Source organism: Gavialis gangeticus, unplaced genomic scaffold (genome assembly GCF_001723915.1).
Source record: "Gavialis gangeticus isolate Ggan-Ray unplaced genomic scaffold, GavGan_comp1, whole genome shotgun sequence".
Taxonomy (NCBI): domain Eukaryota; kingdom Metazoa; phylum Chordata; order Crocodylia; family Gavialidae; genus Gavialis; species Gavialis gangeticus.
The window spans coordinates 66,258,842-66,272,177 of record NW_017729004.1 but is presented as its reverse complement, the minus strand read 5'-3'; the positions used below and the strand labels follow the sequence as shown (position 1 = coordinate 66,272,177).

The window sequence follows — 13,336 nt, the reverse complement described above, 5'->3', positions numbered from 1 at the left end:
CTCCTATGCTGCTGGGTTTTTCCTCACCCTGTGACCCTCTCTGGGCACTGAGGGCTCAGCTCCTCTCAGCTGCTACACCACTGCTGCTGGCTCCTGGGTGCTGGGCTACATGCCTCAGCACTACCATTTCCCCATGCCCTGGGTCAGCACTGAGGGCTCTCTTAGCACAGGCCGGGCCCTTCAGGCTCCAGCCAGCCATCCTCATGCTGGGTGGCTAACCCAAGCAGCCTCCGCTGCTCCCTGGCTCCCAAGGCTTCGGTCCATGCACCACCCTGTGCACCGTGGGACCTGGCTGCTTGCCGGGAGATGGGGCCTGAGCTGCCGCACTGCAGCCCCAAGGCCTTTGCCCCATTCACTGCCCCACACACTGTGGGGCCCACTGGCCCTACCAGGGTTGCAGGCTTGAGCCGCTGCTTGCGGCTCCCAAAGCCTAGGCTCTGTGCACCGAACCGTGCACCATGATGGGCCCAAGTGGTCTCACATCACTCCCAGGGCCGGGTCTCCATGCACTGTCCCTGTGCACCATCAATAGCCCGAGCAGTCTCGCACCACTCCCAAGGCTGCTCCTCCAGTGGCAACTTCAGGAGCCTTGGGCCTGTTGCCTGCTGGGGGAGAGCTCCCCAGTTTTTCTTGGCTCCACTCTTCTACAGTCCCTCGCCACATCTCCTCTTGTGCTGGGCACGAAGCTTCTTTTATATGCTCCACGGCTCTGCCCCTGAAATCTTCCAGACCTGGCAGTTTACAGTCCTCAGTCAGGTCTGGGGGAGCTCTTCTCCCCCTCCCCTCAGGAAAGGGGCATGACTTTATTTCTCCTGCTGCCTCCTGATTGGTGGATGGACTCTACCAATCAACACAGTAGGATCGCAAGCCTGGGACTCAACCCAAGCTCTGAAAAGTGAGCCTGCTACACTTATTACCAGGGATCCAGGTTTTCCATTCAACATACAAAAATGCAGTAAAGCACACATTTTCTCATTTTTAAAGAGAAAAACGTGGATTTTTTTTTTTCTTTTTCAGGAACAAAACACAGAATTTCAGCCTGCAAGAGGGTGCAGGGAGCAGGAGGAGGGAGATCAGGCAGGGGGATACTACATGCATGTTTGCGGGTGCACGCATGCACATGGCAGTCAGCTCCTGCAGCTCCACACAGATAAGTCAGGAGCAGGGCAAGGATTTAGGTCCACACAGTGAGGGGGGGAAAGAATTGGGCAGGGATGGAGCTGCTGCCCAGCCAGGTGGTGCATGGGGCTTCAGGCCTGGGGGCTGGAATGTCCATCCAGGAGTGGGATGAAGCCATATGTGGCTTATCTGGGGGGTAGCTAAGGGCCCAGCTCTCTGCCACTTGCCTCCTGTTGGGGCACATGTCCACTGAGGGCTCGGGGTTCCCAACCCTGCTGCCCTCCACCCAGTCCCTCTGCAGCCTGGTAGGCAGGACCCGGTATGGCAAGGCAGAGCAGGCTGGAAAGGCTCAGTGCCACTGCCAGGAGTCCCACACTGCCATGATGAGGCACCCTGTCCTCTCCTGACAAGCAGCTGGGGTGGAGGCATGCTGCTGCTGGGTGAGCAGGGGATGCCTCACCACGGTGGCACAGGGCTCCCTGCAGTGGCACTGAGCCTCCCTGCCCTACTCTGCCCTGCTGCCAGCAAGTCCTGCCAGCTGGGCTGCGGAGGCACTCAGGGAAGGGCACCAGAGTGGGCAGCTTCAAGCCTACAGCAGACAGCACGCATCCATTCCCCCAACAAGTTCCACTCCGACCATGGTGCCCATGGGGGAGAAGGATCCAGGCTTTACTCAGGCCACAGCAACTGCTGCCTCCCACAGGCAGGAGCCAGGGCTTAGGTGGTGCTGGGGTGGGGACAGGGAGCTATGGACCTGGATCCCTGGCCCCATAGCCCTGGCAGCTGAGGGCCCTTTGTGTCAGGGTGGGAGGGTAGTGCACTGTGGGTGGGGAGTGAGGGGCACAAGCAGGGCTCAGGGGCACCAGCAAGGTTGGGGTACTGTGGCTTGAGAAGGGGCAGGGGCAACACTGATTTTCCATGATAAAAACCCAAAATCAAACACCAAAATTTACAGGTATTTAGAATTTATTTTATTATAGTGATTGAGGCACTGGTAGGCTTCCAAACTGCTTTAAAATTGTAAATATATGAATAAAACCACACACATCCCCCTATATAGATATATAAACACACACACACACACACACACACACACACACACATATAGGTATCAGCTGAACATGATGTTTTCATAGAATCATAGAAGTAGGGTCGGAAGGGACCTTGTAGATCTTCAAGTCCGACCCCTGCCTGGGCAGGAGAAAAACTGGGCTTAAATGACTCCAGCCAGGCAGGCATCAAGCCTCTTTTATTCATATAGTTACAATTTTAAAGCCATTTTAAAGGAATTTTAAAGCAGTATATATAGTGAAATTTCATTTTAATCACACAAAAACATTGATTTGGGGGGCTTTAACCAGAGTATTTTCAATTTTTTATCAGAGGATTTGTGACTTTTAAACGGGTAATGAGCAGGGATCCTGGTTTTGTCTATATCCTGATACTTATCTTTAAGGCTAATTGAAGCCCGGCTGTGTCTCTTCTGAACCTTTTCTCCGAATTCCAGGTCCTTTATTTCTTCTTTTTGTTATAATTAGAGAGATGTAGTTTGTATAACCCCTATTAATACTTATTAATATGCACATCAAGATTCACAGAATCATAGAAAAATAGGCCTAGGGGGGACCTCTAGAGGTTATCTAGTTCAACCCCCTGCCAGAGGCAGGGTCATCCCTGTCTAAACCATTCTGTACAAATCCATTGCCTAACCTCTCAGCAAACCTGTACAGTCAACCCTGACACAACCACAAGACATAACATCATAGCCTACCACAGGTAAAGCACGGGGACAATGGTGGCCATTGTCCTGTTATTACAAGCGTTGTTAACATAAGCTTGAAAGAGCCAATAAAGAGGGCAATGCCCAACGCTACAGATAAAGGCAAAACTAACCTGTACCAAAATGACCATGGGGTCATGGTCATTCCTTCCTGACTCCTAATGTGGAGATTGGTCTGACCCTGAGCAGGAGGACAAAACCCTTGAAGTCAGGAAGCTCTATGCTTAAGGTCCAGTAGGAGCATTAGCAGAAAAGATGGACTTTATCACAGTGTGAGGTTTACAAGAGTAAATATACATTTTGTTTCCTTAGTGCCTCTGGAAGAAGATGCACTTTTACTGTTCGTGAATCCTCCTCTTCCCCCTTCCCCCGCACAAGGTTTTCCTAAAGCACATGCTTCCTGCAGCATGTTCAAACACACCAAAGATTTTGTTTTCCTTTTGACCCATTTTCTTCTACTTTCCTTCACCCTTTATGTCTCTCCCTTTCCTTTTTCAAGAACCCTATTGCAACCACCTACCTTTTCCATGGACAACTTGATAGACTCCTTTCAGAACCCATAGACATAGTTCTGGCTATTCAGGTATGTTGCATTGCTACACAAAGGCACAAGACTTCAATTTTCTCTTGTAAAATGCCATTCTAGAGGTATAAAGGTGCCCTGCAGAATGTCCCGCACCATAAAAGCTCTTTCCAGCCAACATTGTGCCAGCTGTAATGGTCAGACAGAAAAGCAAGGGAAATATGGTAGTAGTAGTCCAGGTTTAAGAGGGTCATCTGAAGACAAGAAAAGAGCACCATGGTACCAGTTCCAGTATGTTACTTCCAGTGTTTAGGATGGGGCCTGAGGAATCAAACTGAAATCTACAAGTGTAGAAAGACGACCTCCAGTCTTGACCAGCAACCTTGCTGAAATGTGCCAATGGCATGCATTTGAAATCATGAAGTCCTGAAAACCTTGTTTTTAATGAAAGTCATGTCACTTTGACAGGTTAGAGCTATGAAAATCTACTCCTGTCCTAGGATTCAAACTTGTATCTCACAATCAAAACAATACACATTACATCATTACTTCTGCATATCCTGGTCTCTTCCTCAGACCTTATCTATCAATGTTGTAATTTTTCAAGTTATTTAATAGCCTCCTCCAATAACCTTGAGGATAAGATATTGCCCAGAATATCTAAATTTAAAATCTGAAAGTAACAGATTGCCATAGTATGGAATGATTTGTAACTTTACTTCTGTATACAATAAAAAACTTATATTCATAATATGGAGTTCTGTATAACATCAATTTCTGAAGAAATGCTACATGGAAAGTCAAAGATAAATTCTTCCTGATGATGTTAGACTTCATAAATTGTAAGTAGCATTTTTCCTGCAGCTTCAGATTCATTTCTGGTTGTGCATCACTATTTTCCTAGTTATTCATAGTGTCACAGAGAAAAATGGCTGGAAGGGACCTCCAAGGGTCATCTAGTCCAACCCCCTGCCTGAGGCAGGATCATCCCTATCCAAACCATCCCATATGAATCATAATTTAAACTCTACATAAGACTGCCATCAACCCTGACACAACACAGACCTAATACCCTAACCTGCCACAGGTAAAGCATGGGAACCATGGCAGCCAATGTCCTGCCTCTATAAAATGTTGTCATATATGGTCAGGAGGTCCTCGGGCATAGGATAGTGTAAGAACTATAAAATTTCTCTCAGGTGGAAATTAATCTTTGCACTCCCCTATGCCTGAGGAAGGGCATGTGTGCCGAAAAACTTGTAAACAAATATTTTTTTTTGCAGCTATCTAGTTGGTCTAATAGAAGATATCACCTCCCCAAGAGTTCTGATTACTTTTGCCTGCAGACCAACACAGCTACAACCTATATCCCTGAAACATGGAAGATATCAAAATTAGCTGTTAGCTGTTTTGAAAAGAAAACTTTATAATTTTACCTTTTGTAAGCCTTTTGTTTTGAGCCAAATTTGCATGCTCACAAAACAGCCTTACCACAAGAGAAATCCCTGGCCCAGGAGAGCCTTCCATCATCCATCCTCCTGTGAAATATGAAACTTCATAACAAGAAAGAAGCATGATTCAACATCTTGCTTGCCATCAGATAACTCTGAGGTAAATAGACTGCTCCAACTTTTACCTGGGCTATTTTGCATGACATGAACTTTTCCAGCCAGAAGATCTTATACTGCCTTTCATCTCTCCTGTAAAATATGAATTTTCATTTCCACATGGGAGAAATTTTACAATCTTTGCGATTTGCTGTGCCTGAGGAAGGGTGTGTGTGCCTGAAAGCTTGCAAATAAAGAATTTTTTTCAACTATCTAGTTGATCTAATAAAAGATATCACCTCTCCAAGAGTTTTGATTAAAATATTTGATCTTCATGATACATTGCTGTGATAATTGATATATGCATTGTGGTAATATCTAGGAGTCCCAGTCATGGGACCGTAACATACACTGTAAAACAGCAAAAAACAAAGAGCTTACAATACAAAACTTTATCATAAACATCAATTGTTACTGATGAGTAACTTGGCGTATACATGCTTGTGTAGTTCAAAAGTAACATTAAAAGAGTGCCTAGTTTCCCATGGTTATTTTTAGCAATAGTTTAACAATTTCTGATTTTCCTTTAATCTTTTAGAACCTGATCCAACAACTACAGTGGAGCAAATCGCATAGCAAAAAACTATACTTTTCCCTTGCATTTAGATTAATTTATATAATGTATTGTGATAAAATATATTTTAAGTATTTAACTTTTATTAAAATCTAAATCTGTCATCTTAGCCAGGTATGTGCTACTGGGAATGTTCAAAATACAATTATATGTTGTGTTATGCATAAAGGTAAAATGAGGTTCACCACTATTGAACTTCATTAGCTTTCATTAACAAATAGCAAAGATCACATATATTAATTGTTCAGTGAGGTTTAAATAATATTGGATAATGCCTAACCTTATTTAATATTTTGAAATATTTAATTACCCATGCACAGAAGTGTGAAATATAGTCTCCTAGAATACATAAAATTCCTTCTCTCACTGCTTATATTTGCAAGTGGCAACATCTGCAAGTCTCACTTTGTGGATTTAGTGCTTTAGATAAACTTCAGAATCAGCCAAGAACAATATGTTATCAAACTTTGTGCTACACTTTAACCTCAAGTGTATATATTTTACAAGTAATCATGAAAACTCTCAAAATTATTTTAATTTTGTGTTAGAAGGGAAAGTCTCTTTGCTGTTATGTGTTTTCATAATTATTTTGATTTAATCTCACAGTCCTTTAAAATACACTGTTTTCATATCAAATGTTAGTACAGTGGGTGTGACAGATACCTTGAAAGAGGGAGAGAAATATTTGGATCTTATATACATAAACTATAATTAAACTACTGTTGTTTTCTGCATTGGTGGCATCAGTTCAGTTCATCCATAAATTACCTCCTTCCAACTAGAGAGATGGAATTGCATATTTCATGGGAGGCACTGGGACAGGTAAGCTTCAGGTGTGGAATACTAGATTGGCAGAAATAGTGTGCTTTCCCATTTTTTTTAGGCTGGCTATCCAAAACAGAATATAACATTCATAAATGAGAGCAGCTGTTGCTCCTGCTGTGGCTGCACTCTTAAGTCAACAAAAGCTAGCACTATTACCACAAAAACATTTTAAGCTCCCCTCCAGTTCCACCCCAGGTTGCATGATGTTCTTTTCCAAAATAAAAGCTGTACAAAGTTTATAATGCCCTTTTAAAGTATAGATGCTTTCATAATCAGCCTGCATGCATTCCTGTCTGAAAGTCTGGCTAAATGAGTTTGAAAAGCATAAGCATGTTGTATACCAGGCACACTCCAGAAACCACCAGCTAAATAGGCAGTTCTCCTGTGTATCAAATGACGTTCACATCATTGCCTTTTTTTCCCTGCTCAACTGACTGGATATGACTTCATGAAGAAGGTATCAGAGAGATGTTTATCTGAAAGTGCTAGTACACTTCAAGAGAAAGCACTCCTCTACATAAATTCATCTTGTTACATGATATTGCATACTAGACAGCATTCTTTTCAACAAATTGCTCACCACACCCAAAGCCAACCATTCATATGGACAATCACATCATTACTGTAGTTAGTGTTCTCTTCAAGAAAGACCAAGTCAGAAAGAGATTTGGATCCTTGTAGCCCAAACAAGAATTATGAGTTAGTCGCATGGTGTGCCTATACATGTGCAGCAAGGCTGCTCCAACATGATGTAATTACAGCACACTGGAGCAGATTAAATTAATTTTTAATTAAGTCACTTAAACTAAACCATCAAACAAGCTTTAATTAAAACACCCCTGCTGCCATTTTTCAGTGCTTGGATGCTGATACACGTGACACTCTGGACACTTTAATTAGAGTGGCTCTCAGAGCTGCTGTAATTAAAATGCCCAACCTCCCCCAACTCCTGGACCATGCATATAAACATCCATGAAGACCTGACCAGACTATAAAGGAGAAAGCAGCAGGTGCTTGTGGCAGTGTTGCTTGATGCCTGTGGGCTACATCACCACCATCAGTGACTATGAAGATATCCCCTGCAACAAGCTGCAAAAGGTATTTGATTCCAGTGTTAAAAATAACTACACAGTTCTTACTCATATTGAAAAAAATTGTAGCCCTCTACAAAAACTCTTAAGGCTGATATTGCAAGGATTTTTTTTAAATATGTACCTAATTATTAATTATGAGCTATGTGATTTAAACTATTCTTTCCATACAAATAACAATTCAACAACTGATAATATAAATACAAGGGTTTGCCTTTTTTCTCAAAAAATGTATGCCTAAATTGCTTTGGTTTTGGTCCAACCAGAACTAGTTTTACTTCCTTGTTGTTAACATAATAATTATAGTAAGAATGCTGTTTCACAAGCCTGGGAACTTTACATCCCAAGACCATTCTCTAATGCACGTGTCTCATGTTGCACTGCACTATACTTTTATTCAACTCACTCACTCCACTTTATACGCTGTTCTATGTTCACCCTTTCAAAGCATCAGATGAAATGAGATTGAGATAATGGAAGCTTATGCTCTCTATATATGTCTTATTTAGTTTATAAGGTATATATCTACCCTACTGTCTGCCTGACTTGAGACTAATATGACTGATTACCTCTCTCAATAAACTATAATGTCACCAAACCATTAATTTGGCCTCAAAACTATTTTACACCACAGCAGCTTCAAACACTATATAGACAGACAATATAAGCAAAAATGCAAGCAGTGACCTTCTAAATTATAATACTAATCAAGAAAGACAAGAAGGCTAAGTACAGACAGTCAAAAAGCCCAAGGCTGAATTGATTCAATCTTCTCAGTTTAATTTAAACTGCATAGATTGAACCAGTAAGCAAGTGAACAGACATTCACTTTTGATTCTGGAAATGCAGCCACATGCCTGCAGCAGCCCAAACCAGAAGCTAGGGGGTGCTAGAGCATGTCTCCCTGCTTGGCTGGAGGAGACAGGTTGAGCGAAGGCAAGGCTGCACACCCTGTGGGACGCGGGGGGGTGGGGGTTTCAAGGGAGGTGCAAAGCATTGTGGGATGCTGAGGGACTGTGAGCTACTTGAATTTTGAGAAGATCTGGGACAGAAGTTCAATAAACCAATTTAACCACCATGTGCCCCCACTGAGGAACGTGGAGACAGGAGAGCAGCTCTGCTTCCCATCCACATGCTGCTCCCTGACTGGCTGGGGCTCAGGATGCCTCAGTGCAGGTACTGCCTGCTGGCTAGCCCTGCACTGAGGCACCCTGAGCTCCAGCCATTAGGGACAGTGTCTACACATGCACTGCTGTGCATGAAAAAACTTGCAAATACAAGTTCCAGCTTGCTGAGGAGTTTATTAGTTTCATGTACCCTAATAGAGGTGCATGTGTAGATACCAAAATGCTTCCTATGCAGTTAATTGGTCAACTGTGCAGTAAACGTCTTGTGTAGACACACCCAGCGTGACCACAAATAGCAACAGAAAATTCCCTTGCCAGAGGGGAACATCCTGCTGGCAGAAGTGTGCCCAAGTCAGGTCCTGTGTTTGTGTCACCTCTGTACTGTGGCCTGTAAGAAATAATTGGGAAGAAAAGGTAAGTATCAGGGTAGAAACATGGCAATCTAGTAGCTGCTATAAATGACATAATGTCAGGGACTACAACCCAGAATTAGGGAGCAAACCTTACATTCTCCTTCCTTTATCAAGTAAACCTCAGGTATAAGAGAGAACCTAACCCTATAAATCTGCCCTGAACAGAGCAGCAATTGGATGTCTAATCTAGCCAGGTCACCAGCAAAAAGACTGCTGATGCAACACCCCACTAATTTGCCAAGACACAGGGGGCTGTGAAAAAGGCAAGGTGTGAGAGTTAGGGAGAATGGGGAGTTATTCCCATTAACAAGATTAACATAATCCATTTAAGATTTTTTTACAGTGTGTCTGATACATAGCAGGGGGGGGTTTCCAAGTAGAAAACCTCAGTCTATTAAAGACTGGATGGGTAAGGTATTAAAATGCTAGATTTGGCTTCCTTTTCAGTAACCCTTTGGCTTTCACATTCTAAAGCGCTACATCTGCAATTTCTAAATCATTATTTTATTGCCAAACTATTGTACGTATTTCAGGATGCCAGCCAATTTCTAATAATGGCATCATTAAGTGAGAGCTTAATGATGAGCTTATTGCAATGTTAAATGTGGTATTACTTTGCTTATTTTGCCAATCAGTGATGTCAGTAATATCCTGTTCTTTGGGAACCCTAATTAAATTCTTTCATTGAAGTAATCAACATTTGTGTTTCCAACTACTTTGCAAATACAGTAATTCTTTGTCTGCCCGCTGTGAGAATTTCCTACCCTACATTCTCACATCAGCAATGGGGGAAAAATGTTCATTTCACACTTATATAATGTATTCATGTTTGAGGTGAGCACATTAGAATGTTTCATTTTTAACATTGAAAAGCCACAACCTAAGACAGCCTGGAATAAGTTCAACTCAAATACAGATCCGATTAAAAAAAATAAACTTAGAAGAAGATATCTCCAGGAAGTAGTCCATTCACTAAAGAGCAAACATTTATTTCAATGTAGAAAAAATAAATGCATTGCAAGATCATTTTTCACATGCATCTACATCGTACAGAACTAATGGCATAACAATAATTGAAGCATATGGTATGTTAAAAACTATTCTAAGAAAGACTTGTATATAAGAAGGTTTCATATTCCCTACTAGATTCAGAAACATGAAATTATCCAGCAACCCTGCAGGCAAAAGAAATTAAACCAAGTTGCTGTCAGCATCCAAGATAAACGTCAGAAGTATGTTGTGTTGTGGACTTTTACTACTTCTCTAGCACTATTTCAAATGAGTTCTTAAATCTTTTCATAGACTTCAAAGAAAATTGGACTGAGCTCTAGTGTATCTCCACGCTAATTCTAATATCCATAACCACTTAGGACCTAACAAAGTATGTTATATCACAGTGGCAGAGAACTCAGTTCTCTGCTGAGGACACAAGCCTCCTTACCAGCTCCTGCCCTGTGTATGTTTGTGTCTGCCCTATGTATGACATGGTGAGCATGTCCTGGGGATTGCCCATACCGTCACTCTTGATCATGCTGAAAACCCAGGTCTTGCGTATGGTTCTGTAAATGCCTTCAGGGCATCCTCACTGCCTTATTGTGGGCTTGCTATGTACAGCGTGGGAATACATGGATGGGGCTTATTCCCTCAGTATCAAGTCTGAGCTCTCCTCTGCTCCCATACCAACTCAAGTGATTGGCTCCAGCAATGCATTTCACAAACCCGAGTTAGGTGATTAAGTTCCTTGTACAGTGAAAGGGGTAAGTTAGGCACCTTGAAATGGGATTCACAAAAGACAGCATATTGAATAGGACGATGCCTGACCAGTCATTAGGCAATGTTAAAGAAAGAGCTGTAGCTCAAATTCTGTCTCCCTGGCTAAATACAGAGTCAAAAAGCCCCAGCCTGAATCAATTCAATTTTTGAAAATCTTTCTAAACTGCATAGTTTAAAATGGTAGTCAAGCAAACTACTATTCTCTTTTGAAAATGAAAAGGCAGCCAGACCTACGCAGTGGCCCATACCAGTAGCTGAGGGTGGTCTAGAGCACTCCTCCCTGTCTGCCAGCCACTGCTGAAGCTACCTGAATGCAGCCTAACAGGGCTTATCCTTGACAAATTGCCCAGAACATGCCCCCCTCCCCCCCCGGCCCCCAACCCCTTGCTGTCCCTCTGGGGGAAACTGGTAGCTCCTTGCCCCAGGCAAGTTTGCTCAAGCCCACCCCTGGTGCAGGGAGGGGATTCCCCCATCTCATCTCCCACCAAGATGACAGGCACAGGCAGAGGCTAGGGAGTAAAGGCTTTACTGCTTCAGCTCTGTGAAAGCAGGAGGGTGGGACCAAGAGATCCTAGCCAGCTGTGGGGTGGAGAGATGTAAAAAACTCAGCAGAGGGTGCTTTCCCTCCTGGTGCCTAGCAGACCCCGGCTCAGAGACTGGTGCTGGGCAGGGGGAGGTGTTCCTTGCCCTGCCCCCCCAGCCCCTTGGACACAAGGGCAGCTAGCAAGGGGTGAGGCTAAGGCAATGCCAACCTAGTTTGAGAGTCTATGGAGGCGGTATGAGCCCCACAGGTGGTACTTTTCCTCCCCTTGTGCTATGCACACCTGGGTTAGGGGGGCCTGGGGTCTGTTCCCCTTCCCCCATCCTGATAGGCAGACAGGCACATGCAGAGGCTAGGGAGCAGAGGCTTTATTGTCTTAGCTCCATGAAAGCAGGGAGCATGCGGGCCTGCCCTGCTCCACTGGAGCAAACAGAACTGTCCAGGACTACAAAGCAACCTGGGATGCTGAGGGACTGTGAGTTAACTTGAGTCGGGTGGGGATCTGGAACAGAAGTTCCATAAACTGCTTTGACATAAATCAGTTAAGCCTGATACTACATCCATGCAGGTTTATCTTAAACCAGTTTCAGCCATTTTGAAAGCAATTTATGTAGACTGAACTTCTGTTCTGTTACGGGTTGAAACTGTTTTCTGATCACTTAAACTAGTTTATGTGCAACTTCTGTTCCTAGCCCATAAGTATATTGTGCACGTGTCTACGCTGCCATGTGTACACTACACTATTCTGCTGCAGCAGAGATGAGTAGTGAACAGAATGATTCCTAAAAAGCTGATGCTGTGTTGGACCCAGCCCTCCTCAGAATCTATTTGCTTACTACTTGTCTCTCTGTGGTCATCTGTAGAGATGTGAAGAAGGGTACAGCAGGGTTAGAAGTCAGATGTTGGTAAACTTCTTGTGTTTTCAGGTCTTAACCCAGAAGAATTCTAAAACAAACCGAAAAAGAAGGGAGGGTTGGAAGAAGATTGAACTCAGACTATTATGTTCAGGAGATCATGCAGACACAGTATGAATTCCTACCAGTGGCCAAGCCAAGGAATTTTTAATATGGATGGTCTACAGGATTTTAATATGGATTTGGGCTATAGGACAATCCTAGGACTAGCTATAAATCCCTGAACAGACAAAATATTTACACTGTTGTAACTGGGACTACACTACTGTAAAAATGTAGTAGGCAGATGATGCAAATAGCTAAATTGGAGTAAGTTTGCCCACCCTTACAGAAAATTACCACTAAAAGGATAGGGGTAAAACAATACTGTTAAGTTCCAGTCGTTTGGGTTTTGTCTGACCACATCCATTCTGGAAACCAGTTTGCTAAAAAGGCAAACAGGATATTCCTGCTTCTTAGCAATGAAGTGAAATGACAGCCATCCACTGCATGTATGTACCCAAGGGTAGCTGCACATCTGTTCATTCTCCATCCTGATGTAATTTACATTCATATACAAAACTTATTTACACTTTAGAGTAGTATGTCTTCATTTCTCCTTGCCCTGTGTAGCAGCATAGGCATGTGAGTCTGAGATTCAGTCTAAAATCTTCCTGTATAGAGGCACGTAAGGCAGTCACTTGGGTATGGAGTATTAGCTCACGTTTCTTTTAAGATGCAGTTGTGGTGTGCCACCGCTACCCATCTCACATTCAGCAGACTAGGTTCTCAGATTCATGTCACCTTTTGCATTAGATAAAATGCATAAATAACTTTCACAGCAAGAATCAGAACTCTGGACTTTCCACTCTCAGAGAAAGAGTCCTTTATCAATGAACCATTGTCCCTTTTTCTTTTTTCATAGAAATCATAGAAAAGTGGGGTTGGAAGGGACCTTCAGAATTCATTTAGACCAACTGCCTGCCTGAGGCACAATCATATAGAGGCAGAAAAAGGGGACCACAGTGACTTCTTACTTTATCCTTTTTTTCAAGCCAGTTTTTGTGGGG

The 13,336-nt window shown here is 43.2% G+C and overlaps 1 long non-coding RNA gene across 1 annotated transcript; it reads right to left on the bottom strand.

Annotated features, from left to right (window-relative positions):
* Positions 1-8,803: 8,803 nt before the first annotated feature.
* Positions 8,804-12,323, bottom strand: LOC109291503. The gene is made up of 2 exons (XR_002095871.1): positions 12,210-12,323; positions 8,804-9,034 (listed from the first exon to the last, which is right to left on the bottom strand). It is a non-coding gene; the product is annotated as an uncharacterized LOC109291503 (long non-coding RNA).
* Between the last annotated feature and the right edge of the window lie 1,013 nt (positions 12,324-13,336).